Source organism: Notolepis coatsorum (assembly GCF_963971535.1).
Source record: "Notolepis coatsorum genome assembly, chromosome: 9".
NCBI classification, from domain to species: domain Eukaryota; kingdom Metazoa; phylum Chordata; class Actinopteri; order Aulopiformes; family Paralepididae; genus Notolepis; species Notolepis coatsorum.
In genome coordinates this window covers 42246315-42267629 of record NC_140173.1, presented here as the reverse complement: position 1 = coordinate 42267629, position 21315 = coordinate 42246315, and positions in this window count along the sequence as shown.

The following is a 21315-nucleotide window of genomic DNA, read 5'->3' as shown; positions in this document are numbered from 1 at the left end:
ACTATTTTTTCCAGGTAGCAATACAGGGGTATAACTTTTACAGATATGATAGAAATAAGCATGGAGGAGGTGTAGCTTTTTACACTCAAGAACATAAACCAGTCAGAGCTGTTCTAAGTGCAAATGCTATGGTGACATATCCATTTACCTCATCTTAAACCCATTCTAGATGCATCTACCTCATCTTAAACCCATTCTAGATCCATCTACCTCATCTTAAACCAATTCTAGATGCATCTATCTCATCTTAAACCCATTCTAGATCCATCTACCTCATCTTAAACCCATTCTAGATGCATCTACCTCCTCATCTTAAACCCATTCTAGATCCATCTACCTCATCTTAAACCCATTCTAGATGCATCTACCTCATCTCAAACCCATTCTAGATGCATTTACCTCATCTTAAACCCATTCTAGATGCATCTACCTCATATTAATTAAACCAATTCTAGATGCATCTATCTCATCTTAAACCCATTCTAGATCCATCTACCTCATCTTAAACCCATTCTAGATGCATCTACCTCATCTTAAACCCATTCTAGATCCATCTACCTCATCTTAAACCCATTCTAGTAGGATGCTGCTATAGACCACTGGGCTCAAATACTCAGTACCTGGAGGATATATGCACACATTTGCAGACAGTTACTGACATCAACAGTGAAATATATTTTGTTGGGCACCTGTCGGCCTGAACATAGACTGGTTCTCTAAAACATGTACACTGAAAAAGAAGTTAAAGGATGCAGCCAGTGTCTGTAATCTGTCACAGATTGTGCATTTACCCACAAGAGATAATAGCAGGGGCATGGGAAGATCCTCCTCTACTTGTATAGATCATGTTTTACTAACTCTATTGATATGTGTTCAAAGGTTGTATCGGTACCAATAGGCTTTAGTAATCATAATATCATTGCAATGGCAAGGAAAACTAAGGTGCCAAAAGCTGGGCCTACGGTAATTTACAAAATGTTTATGAAAATGCATTTGTTGAAGATCTGAACAAGATCGAGTGGGATAGTGTGGTTAAATGAACTCATACGGAGGAGGCCTTACAATTATTTATGAAATTGTTTTTAACCATCTGTGACAAACATGCACCTGTGAGGAAATTAACCATCAGAGCAGCAAAAGCCCCCTGGCTTGATTTGGAGTTAAGAAGGTGTAGTATGGGAACAACTGAAAAAAACTGCTATTACATCTGGCAGCTCAGATGATTGGCAGGCTTACCGTTCAATGAGGAACAAAGTCACAAAAATGAAACTCAAAAGAAAAAACAATACTACCAATTCAAATTTGAAGAAATTAAGGGTGACAGCAAAAGGTTATGAAGAACCTTTAACACTTTGAGTGCCACGGATGAGATATCTCATTATTTCATGCCAACCGTTGGGTGCCAGGAACGAGATATGCCGTTTTTTAATCGTTATTCTTTTTATTAGCGATTTCCATTCATATTTCATCAATCTAGCCTCACGTTACCAGTGGGGATCTGTCTGAACTAGAATAGGGAAAATACCGCCCCCTATGCACGCATTGGAATGGACTCAATGAAAATGGATGAGAAAAGAAAAATCCGGAATCCACATTTTACTTCTCAGGCAAGTAACCCGAGCCGATCTGACTCATTGTGGAGCCCCAGAACAGCGTGGAATACATATTTCCAGTACCCAGCGTTGGATCAATAAACGCGATCGATATTTGGAATGGCGATCAGGAATTGGAATAATCCTTTTGGAGAACATCTGATCTGAGGTAAGGAATCTATTTTACCAGTATTGGGATAATCAGAGCTATTTTCACCTATATATCAGCGTGTGCCATATGTGTGTATGTGTGTGTGTGTGTGCGATCAGGAAATAAGAGAATCGATTTTTCAGCCCGCTTCTATAGCATGCATAAGTACACATATACTATCGATAATCTAGCATTTATTTGAAACCGATTCATAAATAGGCCGAAAAAGGACAACGTGTTTTGTGTATTACAGTAAAGGGCGTTTATCACAGAATCTTCTGAAATCTTCTGGAAGTTTCAAGAAACAAGCATTTTTCAAAATGGTATATAACGGAAATGAACCGATTAAAAAACAATCCGTTTTGACAATGTTGACTGCAAACAAGTCATTGATAAGCGACGGCCAGATTAGACACATAGCCATAATTTAAGATATAGTTTATGCGTTCGCAAATATGAGAGCTCTATATGAGAGCTCTATCATTGAAGTGGGTGGTGGCATTCAAGGGGGTAAATAGGAAATGGAGGCCGGCACGGAAAGTGTTAATGAAGTCATGGGAAAAAATTACATGAAAAAGACTCCCTCGGCTTCCGTAGGGAGAGGCAAACGAGATGGCTGCTTAAGTTATAGCTCCCGGCGGTCAATTAAAATAACCTCTCCAAATTCAGAAGAAAAGCTAAAACAATAATGAAATACTCGGAAATGAGTGAGAGGACATAAACAATGAGTCGAAAGAGTCAAAGGAATTGTAAAAAACAGGAGAACAATGACGAAAACGGCGAGATGGACAAACTCGAAGTAAGACTAGCTAACATGGATGAAGATGGCGAAAACACGACTGAAACAATTCAAGAGGGACTAGCCAACATTAGCAGAGATACGCAACCTTAAGACAGAACTGAAGAACGATTTGAAAACGACACAAGAAGAATTAAAGACAGAACTGATGACAGAACTCAAAGATTTTTAAAAGGAAATTAATCAAGAACTGAGAGCTAACGCACTACAAGCCCAACCACAAAGCACCAGAATACATGAGGCGGAGGCACGCATCGGAGAAACAGAAACATGGAATATGACAGTCAAGGAAACACTCCTCAAGTCTTTTGGAACAGCAGAGAGCCATGCAAGAAGCGCTAACGGACATGGAAGGGAGGTCCAGAAGAACAAATATGCGCATCTATAAACGTACCGGAGGGAACAGAGAAAGACTGCCCTCTTCCGGAGTTTATTGATGAACTGCTAAGAGCTGAGCTCCCACTACCGACAGATACCGACCTGCAGATCCATCGGGCCCACAGAGCATTAGCTCAAAAGCCAGGACCCGATGCAGAGCACCACCTAGGTCGATTATAGTAAACTTCCTCCAATTCACTACCAAAGAGATGGTCATCAGTAAAGCCTGGCAGAAGAAGATCGAGATCGAGGGCAAACGCTTGTCGTTTGACCATGACAACGCGGCAGTGGTGATGCAGAAGAGAAGGGAATACAGCGGCATCAAAAGGGCACTGAAAGGAAAAAGGATTCGGTTCCAGACACCCCTCGCTAAGATCCGAATCCACTGGGACTCCGGCACACGCACATATGACAGCACCGAGGAAGCCGCACAGGATCTAAAGAAGAGAGGAGTCGCTGTGGAGGAACCAACCCACCGCGCTGCTAGAACGGAGCAGGACGAGCGACTACAGTGAGGACAACCGTGGCAGCGCGCTGGAAGGAAGGAGAGACAGCCGGGAGACGCGAGCGAGAGGGGGAGAGGAATAGCCCAACGAGCAAAGAACAGACTGCAGGACTTTTAATGTACCACCAGCAAATAAATCTCAGGGTGAGAAATACATAGCATAATAAGACTGGTGAGTTAATTTAACGTGAGTAGCCTGCCCGAATATGTCTAAGGACTATGGGCTGTATTGTGTTGTTTTGACTCGCTTAAAGTTAACGTTAGACGTTCCGAGTTTTGTTGGATCTAATGCGGACTAGCTGTAAGCTATTCACATGAACGCTGAATAGCCCCTTGACGTCTAACTGTGGTCATGTGGTCATGTTTTGAGAGGCTGGTTAAGGATTACATTTGTGCCTCCCTCCCCAGTGATATGGACCCTATGCAATTTGCATACAGGCCAAACAGGTCCACTGACGATGCGGTCTCCCAAGTACTGCACAGCACCCTCTCTCACCTAGACTGCCAGAAGGGGGGCTATGTGAGACTGTTGTTCATTGACTATAGCTCAGCGTTCAACACCATAGTCCCCACCAGACTGGTGGACAAGCTGATCGAGCTGGGTCTGAGCCCCGCTCTGAGCGCCTGGATACTGGACTTTCTGAGTGAAAGGCCCCAGGCGGTCAGGGTGGGGTGTCAGACCTCCAACACCATCACCCCGAGTATCGGGTCCCCCCAGGGCTGTGTTCTGAGCCCCCTGCTGTATTCACTATATACACACATGACTGTGTGGCCAAGTTCAGCTCCAACTCCATAGTGAAGTTTGCGGACGACACAGTGGTGGTGGGGCTGATCTCTGACAACGACGAGAAGGCCTACCGGGAGGAGGTTGAGGTACTGGAACGCTGGTGCCAGGACAACAGCCTGCTCCTGAACATTGGTAAAACCAAGGAGCTGATCGTGGATTTTAGGAGAACACAGCAGGGGACACACACACCACTGAGGATAAACAGGGCTATCGTGGACAGGGTGAGCAGCTTCAAGTACCTGGGGGTCCACATCTCAGAGGACCTGACATGGACAACACACATAGACTCAGTCGTAAAGAAGGCGAAGCAGCGCCTCTACCACTTGAGACAGTTAAGGAAGTTCAGAGTATCGGGAAAGATACTCCAGTCCTTCTACTCCGGAGCTGTAGAGAGCATCTTGACTGGAAACATCACTGCCTGGTATGGAAACAGCACGGCACAGGACAAGAAGGCCCTATAGAGAGTGGTGCGCTCAGCCGAGCATACCACAGGTATTGCACTACCACCCCTGCAGGCCTTATATAACAAGAGGTGCAAATCCAGAGCCTGCAGAATAAGGAAAGACCATCATCACCCCAACAACAGCCTGTTCAAGCTGCTGCGGTCAGGCAAACGCCTGCGAACACCAGCAACTAGGACAGACTGAGAGACTTCGGCTCAGCTTCTTCCCCCAGGCCATCAGAGTCTTGAACACTGAACTCTCCACACACAAGCACACATGAGCACACACACAACACACACACTGTATACACTCACACACTAAGCAGTCACTTTAGCATGAACACACACACACACATGCTGCACACGCCCACACTCAACGCTCACCTTACACAATGAAAAAGGTCACTTTAAAAAATAAGAATGGGAGAGGTTCTTGTATAGTAAACAGAACGATATAGCAAGCTAGTATGACTGTAGACTGTATAGTATAGCATGTATAGTAGTGTACATAACACCCAGTGCCTCATCCGTAGCTAACTGTGTATGCACTATCGCAGGACCGTAGCATGTCTTACCAACTTTATGTACATATACCCGTTATTATTATTACTTGTATTATTGCATTGTATTATTGTCATGGTTTTTGCCTTATTTCACCTTTCTGTGAGGGACAGCTGTCTATTTTTGCTTTATTTCACCTCTCTGTGAGGCATAGCTGGCAATCCCTGTTCCCTGTGGTTAATTGCCTCATGGTCGGCAGGTGTGTGGGCTTGATTGCACCTGATGCAGTACAGCTGTGCCTATGGCCATGTGGAGTCTATTTAAGTTTGGAGATTGCAGTGTCAACTGCTTTTTCATTTTCCTTGTGCTGGCTATACGTTTGGTCAGGCTCGTTATATTTAAGTGTAGTGCTGCCATATTCAGCATTTAGCCTTCTTTTGTAGCCATCTTGTTTTCGGCTACTGGCTTAGTTTACACTTTACTTTATAGAGGCCGAGTCCTTTATGGTAGTGTTTTCTTTTGTTCTTTTGGAACTGTCCATTGCACATAAACTCCCTTGGTGGAGGTTTATTGTTTTATGTTTTCAATATAAACTCTGGTTTTAGGAGTTGCCTTTGTGGCTTATTTATTCTTTCTACAATACCCCTTTAATGAGTGTCGTCCTGTTTTTTTGGACTTTACTTATTTTCTTAAATACTCACTTTGAGGCTTTCACCTGTAAAGGTTGTTTTGTGTTGTTTATTTTCCGCCTTCTCCTAAAACGTCTGCGTAAGCAGTTTTGTGGTTATTCGTTTGACGTATAACTTTAAGATTCCCTATTATCTGCTCATGACCCACACACACACACAACCACAGCCCTCACAATTATTGCACAAATGTCCTATTCCTGTCTTATTACGTGTGTTGCACATCGCTGCGGGCATGACCCCCCGCATTTCACTGTATGCGTGTATGCCGTGACAAATAAAACTCTTGACTTGACTTACTGGATGACTTAGGCTTTGTGTCCACCGGGGACGTTTTTTTCAAGACGGACCGCTTTGAAAAGCAAAAAAAAAAAGCTCAGAGCGTTTTCCTGAGTCTCGCTACTGCCGTCACTTGCTCGATGTTGATTGTTCGGTCGGAAAAAGTTACCTTGATGAGCGCGCTCCTCTCCAAAAGTTGAACTAGTTTCAACTTTATGCGCTGGGAGCGCTCCGCCCAAAAACGCTGCCGCCGAGAGCGCTAAAACGCGAGGCGCGGCACTGGGAAAAGGAGCGCGCCTGTAGCGTCTGTAGCATAGAAATTAATGACAGAAAGGAGCTGACCACTCATAAAACGTCCCCGGTCGACACGGGCCCCAAGTCTCCCTTTTTATAGTTTAACAGACTCCACTTGATTATTGAAAGACCGACGAGAGTCACTCAGGCACGCTGTAGGTAGACTAGACACTTTCTCTTTTATTTTATAGCTCCTTTTTTTTGCGGGGGCCTGCACTTGACTGGAGCCTATCCCCCCACCCCCAACGGGACGTAAGCCATGGGATGGCGAGCGAACGTCTGCTTTTGGAAGCCAATTGTATTCTGTTCCTCACTCTGTTTATTCAAGAATTTACTATCTTTTTATGTTTAGAGGTGATAGACATAGGATAAGGGATTGTACTTTGGGAACTACTGACATATCAGAACACTGCAGTCTATATGACTTTACACTTGGATAGTAGGCCAAGGAACACACTATGGAGGCTTAACATAGGAATATTGAATAACAAAACAATTAGTGAAAGTATTAGGACAGAAATAAAAACATATATAGACAATAACAGGATTTTCACAGGATTTTCAGAGACTATGGGGGGTGAACCTCCGACCCTCTAGGGGGGTCTGGGGGCATGCACTTTTTTTGTACATTTTAAAGTTAAAATGCATCAATCTGGTGCACTTTGAGAGCTAAATAAAGAGGCTAGATCTATGATGAACTTTGTGCTCAAAACACAAAATCGACTAGACTAGTGCTTCCCAATCCTCTCCTCGAAGCACCCCAGCCATTACATTTTTTGTTAAATTCCACCACCAGCACACCTGATTCAACTTAACTAGCCCGTTATTAGTTGAATCAGGTGTGCTGGTGGTGGAATTTAACAAATACATGGAACGGCTGGGGTGCCTCGAGGAGAGGTTTGGGAACCACTGGACTAGAGCATACATTTGAGCCATCAAAGAAATGAAGCAAAAGTGGTTACCTGTGTTGAACTGGTTTATTTTTTAGAAAATAAAAAATTATAGTGGATTACTATTACGACTACTACCACTGCCAATACTACTGATACATCCCTATTGGCAAACTTTATATTTAAAAAAATACTAATTTTAAATTTTTTTATTTTATGACATTTTTTTGGTTCATTATACAACTGTGGTGGGCCGCCACAGTCTAGGTAATTAATGGGAAACACTGAATAATGATAATGGTGAGGTTAATCCAGTGATTGTTTGGGATGCTGCAAAAGCTGTGCTAAGGGGGAAAATTATTGCCATCACAGCAACACTGAAGCGGACGAAAGAGCGCAAATATCAGGATCTAACCCAAAAATTTACATCTCTAGAGCAACAGCATAAAAATACTCCAACTAGTCAGCTGCTACAGCAAATTAGGGAAACAAGAAAATTGATTGACGAAGTCTATAAAGACGACATTGAGAAAAAAATCTACATTTTTACATCAAACATATTATGAATCAGGCCCAAAGGCTACTAGATTATTGGCCAGAAGGTTGCGAAAGCAACAGACCCAAAATACAATTAATAAGATTAAAGATCCCTTAACTGGAGTAGTGTCCAGTCATTTGGAAGATATAGAGAAGGCCTTTGAATCATACTACAAAAACCTATATACACAACCAGCACAAATAGATAGTGAAGCCACTATTGCATTCCTGAGGTCTCTTGACCTGCCCTCAATTGGCAAAATGCAGAACAAAATTATAACTGCAGAAACACTACATATTATGAATCAGATAAAACAAAACAAAATTTATTCTGCCTTATTAAGTCTGGATGCAGAAAAATCGTTTGATTGTGTGAGCTGGGACTATTTATTCTTGGTACTAGAAAGGTTAGGATTCAAGGAAGATTCAATTAGGTGTTTTAAAACACTATAAGACCCACAGCGAGAATAAAAGTAAACAGTTGATTAACAAATCCAATCACCCTAGAACGCGGTACACACCAAGGTTGTCCATGTAGCCCCGCCCTGTTCGCAATTTCCATTGAACCGCTAGCCCAAGCAATTAGGGAAGACCCCAATATAACAGGTATTATATAAAAGCAACAGAGCATAAGATAGCATTATACGCAGATGATGTCTTAATTTACTTAAAAAACCCTAGTCTGAGCCTCCCTAGACTAATGGACCTTATTGAAACCTATGGTCAACATTCGGGATACAAACTACAAACTAACTAAAACACAGATACTTACATATAACTATACCCCCCCCCCCCCCCCCCCCAAGAGAAATAAAAGAAAATTACAATTTAAATTGGAACATGAAGTCCATAAAATATCTGGTAGTATGGCTGACTAAGGACTTAACAAAATTATATGAAGCAAATTACCAGCCCCTAAACACACAAATTAAAAAAGATATAGAAAGATGGTCATTAGCCCCCCTGGATCTCACCTCTAGAATAGACTCAGTGAAAATGAACGTAGTCCCTAGACTACTATATATTTTCCAGTCCTTGCCGGTGGAAATCCCTGCTAAACAGTTTAACGAGTGGGACAAGATGATTTCTAGATTCATATGGAGCGGGGGGGGGGGGGGGGGGGGGGGGGGGGGGGGGCGGGAATTAGGTTCCGGACACTCCAACTCCCTAAAGAGAAGGGAGGCATGTCCCTCCCAAATCTGAAGGAGTATTATTATGCAGTGCAAATAAGACCTTTGGTCTGTTGGTGTGAAAGGGACTACGAAGCGAAGTGGAAGGACATTGAAGTGAAATCAATTGATATACCACTCCAGACAGTAATTGGTGATAGACAGCAGGCCAAGACCCTATATAGAAACTTAAACCCATTTATTGTACACTAGCTCTAGTGTCTGACCAGGGGGGGCCGTGCCTTTGCTATCGCAGCCCCTGAACTGTGGAACAGCATCCCCACCTCCATTAGGCTCGCCCCCTCGATAGATGCCTTCAAATCGAGGCTCAAAACCCACTTCTACCTACTAGCCTTTCCCGTTCACTGACTCATGCCCTGTTTTTCTATGTGTTTGCCTGTGTGCCCTCCCATAAAACGGAGTGTGATTGTTGTCTATATGTATCTTGTGTATTTACCCTCTGTACAGCACTTTGGTTGACACGCGTCATGTGAAATGTGCTTTATAAATAAATTTGATTGATTGATTGATTGACCTGTCAGGTATTCTATCTCTAGTGTCTGACCTGTCAGGTATTATAGCTCTAGTGTCTGACCTGTCAGGTATTCTATCTCTAGTGTCTGACCTGTCAGGTATTATAGCTCTAGTGTCTGACCTGTCAGGTATTATAGTTCTAGTGTCTGACCTGTCAGGTATTCTAGCTCTAGTGTCTGACCTGTCAGGTATTATAGTTCTAGTGTCTGACCTGTCAGGTATTCTAGCTCTAGTGTCTGACCTGTCAGGTATTCCAACTCTAGTGTATGACCCGTCAGGTCCTCTAACTCTAGTGTCTGACCTGTCAGGTATTCTAGCTCTAGTGTCTGACCTGTCAGGTATTCCAACTCTAGTGTCTGACCTGTCAGGTATTCTAGCTCTAGTGTCTGACCTGTCAGGTATTATAGTTCTATTGTATGACCTGTCAGGTATTCTAACTCTAGTGTCTGACCTGTCAGGTATTATAGTTCTAGTGTATGACCTGTCAGGTATTCTAACTCTAGTGTCTGACCCGTCAGTCCTCTAGCTCTATTGTCTGACCCGTCAGGTATTATAGTACTATTATCCGTCTGTCAGATATTATACGTTTAGTGTCTGACCTGTCAGGTACTGTAGCTCTATTGTCTGACCTCTTGGGAAATCAAGAAGACGCCTCACACAAGACAGAACTGGGCATGGTACATTACCAATACTCCTGGCCCGGGGGGTCTTAACCTAGGTGCAAACGGTGCCTATCCGTCCCACAGAACGCAAAATACTGGGAGGATAATCAGATTACAGGTCCCAAGATGGCAACATACTAGTGTAACATAACACAATGTAATGGGATGCATAAACATATCATTGCACTTTAATAAAGAATCATTAACGCAAATGCATTTGAATGAATGAATGAATGACCTTTATTTATATAGCACCCTTCACAGCACGAATGCACAGGGTGCTTTACACTACAGCTTAATATAAAAACACAATAAAACAAAATCAGAAATAAATGACAACAACAACAACAAACAGCAGTTAAAAACAGTGAAACCAGATAGAAAAAGTAGAATAAAAGAATTTGGATAAAATCATGAGTCACTAATTAAAACAAAAATTTGGAACAGTGAGGACAAGAAAAAGTGCCTATATGTATGACCAAAGGCCTGTCTGAACAAATGTGTTTTTAGTTGTTTTTTAAAAGAGTTTTCAGAGGGGGCAGTTCGCAGGTCCAGGGGGAGAAGGTTCCAGAGCCTTGGTGCTGTCAGCTCGAAGGCTCGATCACCCCTTGTTTTCAGCCTGGACCTGGGGACCACCAGGAGGTGCTGATCGGCAGATCTGAGTGAGCGGGTGTTGGTGTAGGAATGGATGAGTTCAGTGATGTAGATAGGGGCCTGACCGTGAAGTGCTCTGAAAGTGAAAGTGAGGACTTTGAAGTGAATTCTATAGTGTACCGGGAGCCAGTGCAGGGATACCAGAATGGGAGTGATGTGACATGATTTTTTTAGCCTGTTATTAGCCTTATTCAGAATCGGCTAATAACACCCTGTCAGCCGTATATGAGTGTCGGGTTCAATCCCTGACACACCTGCCGGGTGTGTGTGATAGAATAAACACACAGTAATTGAAGCATAATGGAGATTTATTCACAAAACCATCTGCAGAAAAAGTAGATTAAAAAATATATAAAAAAGGTTGCCTCCGTGTATAGAAGCAGAGGGAGGTGCAGTGCTTCAAAGCATGCCATCTAACAAACTTCATATAAATCCTGCAATATATTATTGTTTTGACAATGGGTCATCACAAACTATGGCTGTCGCGGTATGACATTTTCTCACCGCGGTTGTGTGTGGCTAATCACCGCGGGATGCGGTGATACCGCACTTCTATAAAAAAAATTTAAAGAATTTCATTTTCAATTTTTTTTTTTATATATACCTGTATATATTTTTTATTATTAACACAATGGGGACGAACAACGGAGATCTCCGTAATTTCGATTCCACCCGTTGTGGACAGAAGCACGGATAAATCCGTGGCAAATTGTCATTGCTTTTATTCCATATTAATAACCTATTCAAGGTTGCCGAGCTGCACTGCAGATTTACCCTACTCTATGAATTCGAGAACGTGCAATACCGGCCAGATCCTCTTAGGGGCGCTATCGCGATAATGCAGTGTACCCTGTGGCTGAACGGATCAGTCTTTCTTTTTTTTTTACTTTCAATGGAGATTTCAGTCAGCAGGATTCTAGATGTACAGCATGTAGCTTGGATTACGTTTTGCATTGCAGATTTCACCATGCAATAAGGGGATTTATCATCAGCCAATGGACATATCGATCTACCAGATGGCGATCGATAACGGGGAAATGCTCAGGGGGATCCAACCGGACCACGGTAAGATCTTTTTCACGTAACGTACATCCCGATCGGGCCTTGTTTTGATAGCCATCCAGGCGTTCGGCCTATGAGGCTAATGAGGCTAACGCGGTTATTGGTAATCAATCATCAGCAACGACGTCCCCCGCCCCCCTTTCATGCATACATGCGTGAGGATAGTGACGATCATATGCAGTTTGGGTTTTAACTGGAGCGTATCTATAACCGAAATGCCATTGGATTTAACGTTATTAGCTATTAGCCCATTATCTCGGCTTCCAGGAAATATACTAGACCAAATCCGGTATAATGCTTATATTCACGGCGCTATAAAATGAGAACATATTGATGAAATATTTTTTTCTTTAAGCCATTTTGAAGGGACGGTTTATGGTCTCAATTCACAATGAGAATGGACAGATAGCAATACTATAAGGTATAGATTTAGCTCTACAAACAGCCCCACGTCTGTTTACATTTCACGGTCCTCTTGAGATTAATTAGACTCATCCCAGTGGCTGCGAAAGTGTTAAGACATGCGAGTTCACCAGCGATCGTGATTAGACAAAAATTCTAAGGTCGTAGGAGTCCCGAAACTATTTTAAACATGTTTGATAATCTATCCATTTGTCCCTCAACGTTCTGAAATGTGATAAAAGTAGTAGGGTGTTGCCTGCTCCTTTAAGAGTGATGCATTGTGGGATATATACTGTAGGTCTACGCAAGCAGCAAGCAGTCACAAATCCCTTCCCCAACTTAAAACTAACGTTATTTGAGCGAACATTTAACGTTATTATAACAATATTTTAACGTTAGTGAATTTGAATGCACATATATAGCTAGTTAAATATCACAACTTGTGTCATCAATCTTTGGGGGAAACTAGCCAATAGCTAACGTTATAGATAGCTAGCCTAATAGCTAACATTATAGGTAGCTAGCCTAATAGCTAACGTTATAGATAGGGAACGCTAACGTTTGCAAACAAAGCTAACGTTATCCAGTTGACATTACAGATCATAATATAGCTATGATAATGTTAACGAAGTGAGCGTAGGGGTTAGTCAGAGTGTAGCGGGGTCGGTAAAGAGAGGCAGCACTTCATTTGCGTGTAATGTTAGCAATAACATTGAGCAAGTTACATAACCGGCACTTCGGCCCGGGAGTTAGGAGAACGCTCCCCTGTAGCCTACTCCACTACGATTCAGATTAATACAGGGAAAGGTATACATTGGGGGCTCGAGTCCGGGATATGAAAATAAATCCTGATTTCATCTGTGAGTTGTAAACTGTATGGAAACGTGAAGTTAGCTCATGCTACTAGAAAACGGACGTCTCGTTATTAAATGAACAGAGTTCAAAATGATCACGCCCCTTTTTCCCCCCCACGGTTGTCGCGGTTGTCTGTTCTGCATCCGCGGGTGCCTTGACACACCGCAGGATTGCGGTGATGCGGTTACCACGACATCCCTATGACAAACCAATTACATAATCCAACATTGTGTAAACAACTAACATATTCCAGTTAACTGTATATTTTTTTAATTATTCATTACGAATATATCCATACTTCCATTGTGTCCGGGACATCCAGTGAAATCGCTTCGTGATCCGTGTCCTTTTGCAGAGGGAGGTTGCTACAAAGCATGCCATCTAACTACAAACTTCATATAAAATGACTCTGCTATAGAGCCACACTCTGTTATGCAAACGTTTACAGACAAACATGACATACAGATAGATAGACAGTACTGCTACATCTATACATTTATGACATACCAGATTTACAAATACAGTACTGTTTTTGTAGGGTGATTATGGTTTATTTACATTGAGGTTCTGGGGTGACGTGGAGTGTGTTATACGAAATACCCCCCCCCCTCCACCCCACCTACCAATCTCCTACCTACCAACCTCCTCCAATGTACAGTTTCTTTTTTAGACTCTTCTTGTATCACAAACAGTACTGTATTTGTAAATCTGGTATGTCATAAATGTATAGATGTAGCAGTACTGTCTATTTGTATGTCATGTATGTCATATATGTTATGAGGCATTGAAAATTGGGGACCCTGATGTAAACAAGATGAAAGTCTTTCTCTGGTCTGCATCCCCTTAACAATTGTGTGTATTGAGCTGTACTGTATTGTACCCATTCTGCAATCTGTTAATAACATTTTTAGGGATGCCCCGATCGATCGGCCAGCGATCGGTATCGGCCGATATTCAGTATAAATACGAGATCGGTGAATTCCGATAATGCTTTATTTTCGCCGATCGTGAAAACCGATCGAAAAACATGATCCAATTCTTAGCGGAGTTCTCACTCGCTGACTTCTGTCTCAAGCACACAGAGCTGCAGCGCACTGCTCCTCCTCCTCCTCCTGCCACTGCCGCACCCGTGTCAACAACAGAGGCTCCTATTGCCTCCGGCAGTCTGCTCTACTCTGGTGCATGCGACCGTGAGCTAACGTTAGCTACCTAGCTATCGTTACTGTTTAAACAAAATTACCCAGTCAACTATTCACTTTTAGTTTAATACATGAGGCATTGTCTAACGGTATCTAGCTGGCTAACTACTGATAACTCCTGATATCAACAAATGCTCCAGCAATAGTCTAGTAGTGCATGATACCTCCGTTAGCTAGGTAGCTCACGTTAGCTCACGTTAGCTCTATATGAAATGTCCCAGTAAACTAAATAGTTCACTGAGGTGTTGTCTTAAAGGGGACATGCATTGCTATTCCTAGCACTATTTGGGCAACTTTACACAATTCCTGTGAGTCCATTAAAGACATCTGTACGTTTTTTTTTTTTTAAATGCATTGTTTTATATTTCTAATCAAGTTCTTTCAGCCTCAAGATTTCAGGCTGTTATGGCCTGGCTCCGCCCCAGGGCTCGAGACTAACGATGTCCCGTCGTCCCGGGGACGATCAAATATTGATTTGGGACGAACAGAAATCTTTTTTGGGACGCAAACGGGACGGAGAGGATTTTATTTTTTTCACAGGAAATGTCAATTAGCCGACTGTCAGTGCGCGCATATATATATATGAATTATTCTACGTTAATAAAACATACCTGGTGATCAACTACAGTTTGCTGTGTACATTATGATATGTGTAGTGTTCTAATAACGATGGCTGGGCAGCGGGAGCTGGATGCTGGATTTTGCGATAAGCATGCAGCTGCAGAGCCGCAGAGCGGGGCCGCTGTGCCTGCACAGTGCAATACTCCAATTCAGCCATTGGCAATTCAGCCGTTGGGTGGGGGGCGCTGTTGAGCGGGCCTGTGACCGCACCTGAAAGCGCCCCTGCTCTGTGGCTCTGCAGTTGCATACTATTGGGATTCGTTGGGAGCAGCACGGAGTCTCGACTCGGGACTTATTTTATTTTATTTTAGCAGCAGTTATCAATATCGACCAGGAGGACAGCGCGATCCAAGGGACATGTTTCATTACTAGTCAAGTGTCATTACTTTAGTTATCAAAGGTGGAATCTCTGGACGTAATGACATTATATAGTTTAAAGCTAAACTACGTTTTTCTTTCTTGTTAGAAGAGGGATAACTTATTCAGTTAGATTTGATTTGATCTTTATTTATCTCTAACATTTTCAACCATAAACACACACATTTGTAATAAAAAAAAAAACTAAAATGAATAAAATACAAATACATTTAATTTTAAATATATTTTCCTGTGGAAAGAATAATCAACAGCACCGTGACTATAACAGCACCGTGACCAAATATCCCTATACTAGCACCTTGTTAAACACTTTTTTTATATATATATATATATATATATATATATATATTTATTTTTAATCATAATTATTCTTGTGAAATCTTTCCACCTGGGAGCCTTTTGACTAAATGAATTTATTCTCCCCTTCTCTGAATGGTGTTTCTTATGGCAATAACAACTATAGACGACAAAACCAAAGTAAAGAAACAACATTTGATTTTTGGGACGGTTACATTCACTTTGGGACGGTTAAAATTGTATTTCGGGACGGTTCTGGGACGGTGGTGAAAAAAGTTAGTCTGGAGCCCTGCTCCGCCCATAAGCACTTTGAGTGACAGTCAGTCCACACAGTCTGCGACTGGTAGACAGAGAGAGATAGAGAGAGAGGGGGGGGGGGGGGGGGGGGAGAGAGAGAGAGAGTTAGAGAGTTAGAGAGAGAGAGAGGGGTGGGAGAGAGAGAGAGAGAGAGAGAGAGAGAGAGAGAGAGAGAGAGAGAGAGAGAGAGAAAAAAAGACAGGCCGTTATTGATAAGGCCCCCTCTCTCCCTCTCTTTTCCTTTCTTTCACTCTCTCCCTCACGGGGGGGGGGGGGTGTGGAAGGGAGAGAGTGAAAGAAAGAAAGGAAGAGAGAGGGAGGGAGAGAGGGGGCCTTATCAATAACGTCCTGTCTTTTTTTCGCTCTCTCTCTCTCTCCCTCTCTCTCTGTCTCCCTCCCTCTCTCTCTTCCTCTCTATCTCTCTCTCTCTCTCCCTCCAGAGTGCATGCAGAGGTGGGTTTCACTCTGCCGCAGTATGAGGAAGTGGTTTCCATTCGCTGTGTAGTCAGTCTAGGTAGATTGTGGGCGGGCATTAGCTACAACCACAGAGCCAATCACATCACTGTCCGCTACCCAGAGCCTGAGTGACGTCACTCAGGCCTTCAAATCAGGATGGCCTAATTTACTGGAGCAGGAAATGATCTGAGCTGAATCAGAGCAATCCGCCAATATGGTATTTAGACACAAAAACACATTGATACTAACTCCTATTACTATAATACAATGCTAGAGACTGAAAAATGACATTTATAATGCATGTCACCTTTAACGTTATCTAGCCGGCTAGCAGTAGCTACAGATAGCTCCTGATATCAATGTCTTATAACATTGATTCGATGCGTATTCGAGCTCCTGGCTTGCATCGCAGTCACGAAAGGGGCTAGCTGAGGGAGTAGGGTATATCTGCAGAGCCGCAGATATACCCTGCTGAGGGCATGCTGAATGTGATTTGACCAAAGCAGAGTATACACACAGACAGTGGAGCTGTTTGCAGATAGCGAGCATTTTGACTTGTTGCGTGGTGGCGATGTCTCCCAGATAATACAACTACAAGTATAATTATATAATATATATATTTTATAAAAAAAAAAAGTATATATATTTTTTTTTTATAAAACCAAAAACGATCGGTATCGGCCGATATGGCTCATAGACGATCGGTGATCGGTATCGGTGGCAAAAAATGTGATCAGGGCATCCATAACTATTTTCAATCAATCATGGGCGGCTAGGTGGTGTAGTGGGCAAGGCACTCGCCACCAGTGTGGAGACGCTAGGATTCGCGTGTTCGAATCCAGCTCTCCACATTGTTTTTCAGTTTGGCTGGTCGTCCGCAGTAATACACATTGGCCGTATTACGGGGAGGGAAAACTGAAGGGTGGGGATCGAACGTTGTGAACAAGCGACTCCTACAAGTCGGTTGGTGCGCCTGCGCAGTAGAATCAGGAAGTGTCGGGGGCAGCGTGAGCCTCCCACGCGTTACTCCTCGACACTGAGAGATCGAGCTGCGCAGGTGAAAAGATGCGACTGCTGTTACCTCAAGTACCGGAGGGGACTTGTGCTATGTATGACTTAGTCCACATTGCAGCCGGCTTGTGGGAGGCAAGAAACAGCGTTCGTGACAGGGGAGGGTTGAATTGGATGATACGAAATTGGGATGGGAGAAAATATGGAAAAATGGGAGAAAAAGTGGATAAAAAAAAAAAAAACAATCAATCAATCAAATAACAACCGGTAACTTCACTGTGCTTCTTAAACAAGATGTAGCAGTACTGTCTATCTCTATGTCATGTATGTCATATGTTATGATGCATTGAAAATTAGACTTGTTCCGATACCGATACCAGTATCGGAAATGCCTCCGATACAGCCTAAAATGCTGGTATCGGCGAGTACACGTAAAATCTATGCTCCGATCCCATATGACGTCATTTCATTTATCAACCACACGCGGTATACTCCTGGTGAGAGTGAGCATTATAAAACAAACGTGTTTTTAATCGACCGTGAATTAGTGTCAATGCTGTTTGTCATTTTAACAGCAGATACTTTCTTAAATGCCATCGTCCCGACAGAGCGGTGTGATGGGAGCTCTGATGTGTTCACTTGCTGGTGTTATTGGCATTAGCTGAAGAGCTATCTGAAAAGCTAGTTTTAGCTTAACGTTACCTTGGCTAAAGTTGGAGCTATTCATACTCCAGCAATAATGGCTGCAGACCTGCAAGCAAAGTACAGCAAGTTGGCAAAGGAATATTCCAAGGTAAATAACTTTTTCACCAGTAACGTTACATTGTCTTTCCATCTAGCTCACGCTAACTGGCTAACCTAAGTGTCGTCACTAGGGATGTCCCGATCAAATTTTTTTGCTCCCGATCCGATCCTGATCATGTGATTTTGAGTATCTACCAATACCGATCATTCCCGATCCGATCCAAAAAGAATTATAATAATAATAATTTTAAATATCTTTTTTTTTATTTTAATTTTTTATCCCAATTTCTCACATTACATTCACCCTGAATGTTGACGTTATTCAGGTGAAAAGTTCAAGCGAGGCATTGCAATCCTTGACATAAATCATTTAATGTATAATTAAATCAAAGGAAATGCATTTGGGTCTGAGAGTGTGGCTGGTCTGCCATTCTGCAGCTGGATACTATTGGTCTGTTTTGGCAAAATTCTTCTGCTCTGTGTGACAATAAATAAATGAATGATGATATGCAATTTAAAACCAAAACTAAGGCCTCAGTATGAGTTTAAGACATGAACATGGTCATGTTTGTTGAAAAAAAAGAAATTGTAATTTTTTTTTAAAAAGATTTAAATATCCAGATTTAAAAAAAGAAATTGCCGATCCCGATCTTCGGAAAATCACGTGATCGGATCGGGACATCCCTAGTCGTCACTGATCGACCTCTCCCACACATGCACGCAATTACTGACATGTTGCGGACAGCCATACCGGTGACAATGTTTAGCTTTTAGTGCCTAAGGATAAGAGTCTGAGGCGGAGTCTCAAAAGAGAATGTTGAATATTTATTGTGCATTAAAAATCACAACATAGACGTTACTACTAGTCAGAGCCTCTGCTACTAGCTAACTGAACCAGAGCAGACTGGATACTGTGGATAGCAAGTGCAACAACGTATAACGTCCGTGCGGAACAAATGTCCCAACAACCTTTCCGTGGGTGAACTCATTGAGCATAGTTGTCAATTAATGATACTAATACTAATCTATACAATCACCTGTTGTTGATTAAATACCGTTACTTTCTAAAAAAACAGTATATATAAAACAGTATCTGTTGCTGTAAAAAAATATTTTTTTAAAGTTTTATAATTTATATAATATAATTATTATTAAAAAAAAATTAATGTATGCACTGGTATCGGATCAGTATCGGTATCGGCCGATACCCAAAGCTTAGGTATCGGAATCGGATCGGGAAGGAAAAAATTGTATCGGAACATATATTTAAGACAAGCCTTTTATCTACCAATAACCATAAGAGTTCCCTATGCATACCAGTGGAGGTTATTCAATGATAACACGTGAAGCACAAATCCACTCATAATTCATAATTATTATTAATTTACATATATATATATATATATATATTTTTTAAATTATTATAATTTTTTTATTAGAAATGTTTTCATCTGTAAAAAAAATTCCAGTGAATTATTTTTTCTTCAAAAATGGCCAAGTGACAGCTCTGAGCTCTCTGATCAGGCCTGCAGTGCATAACTGCAGTAATGGCTAGCTGTCAATCACTCAGGTGCAACTTTCCCTTATGAATCCCTTATGAATATAATAGCCAATCAAAATAGGCTATTAACGTCATCTAAGCCCGGTCCGTGCATTATTGCTCTTGCCATTCACGAACGGGGATTGAATGATTGACAGCCTTGAAATCCAATCAGAGAATGCCTGGCATTGCCAATGCCTGCGTACCTGCGCAGCTGGACTGGCGTCAATATGTTCTAGAAGTTTCATCATCTCACGTTTCAAGTTTCTTTAATAGTTGTCATACAGAAGTACAGAATACTTTTATACAAAATGCTTCTTACTGTTTCGCTCCAGAGACTGTGTTAGACAAGATAAGATAGTATGAAATAAAATAGTATAGCATGTAAAATAGAGGTCACAGTGTTCAGTATAGACATATGTACAATGTTCGATGCAGAATAGAAGTAACTGAGTTACCATACAATATACAATATACTATGCAATGTACTAATATACAATACTATATAGTGCAGAGCAGAAATGGGATGAGGTACAATTTAGGTACAATTTACAGTAAGGTGTGCGAGTTGTAGTGCAAATCCTTTACCAATAAATATAAAGTGTAAAGTGTGTTTAGGTGTTCTAAAGTGTGTAAAGTGGGTGCTGCAGTGAGTTGCCCGTTTAAAGTGAGTGTGTGCGTGTGGATGTGTGTGCTGTGTGCATTTGATGGTTGCTGCATAGTGTTTATTGTTCGTTGAGCAGCCTGATGGCCTGGGGATAGAAGCTCCTTCTGAGTCTTTCTGTGCTCGCCTTAAGACTCCGGTATCGCTTGCCTGACCGCAGCAGTTCAAAGAGGCAGTTGTTCGGGTGGCTGGAGTCCTTGATGATTCTCTTAGCCTTCCCCCTGCACCGCTTGTTGTAAATGTTCTGGAGGGTGGGAAGCCCCCCTCCAATTGTGCGTTCGGCTGAACGTGTCACTCTTTGTAGTCTGCTACGGTCTTGTGCAGTGCTATTCCCAAACCAGGAGGTGATGTTGCCAGTCAGGATGCTCTCGATTGTACATGAGTAGAAGTTCCTAAGGATCTTCTGACTGACTTGGAACTTCCTTAGGCGCCTGAGGAAGTAGAGGCGTTGTCGTGCCTTCTTCACAACACTGTCAATGTGTGTGGTCCATGTCAAGTCCTCGGATATGTGGGCTCCGAGGTACTTGAAACTGTTCACTCTCTCAACCGGTGCCCCGTCGATGCTGAGGAGGCTGTAGTCCTTGACCCCCGACCTCCTGAAGTCCACAATCATCTCTTTTGTTTTGCTGACGTTCAGGGAGAGGCAGTTCTCCTGACACCACTGTGACAGATTCTCTACCTCTTCCAGGTAGGCCCTCTCGTCGTTGGCAGAGATCAGGCCCACCACTACTGTGTCATCAGCAAATTTGATGATTGTGTTGTTGTTCCGCTGTGCCACGCAGTCATGTGTGTACAGGGAGTAGAGGAGGGGGCTCAGAACACAGCCCTGGGGGGCCCCTATGTTGAGCGTGATGGATGAGGAGGTGCAGTTGCCTGCTCTTACCACCTGGGGTCTGCCCGTCAGGAAGTCCAAGACCCACTGGCAGAGG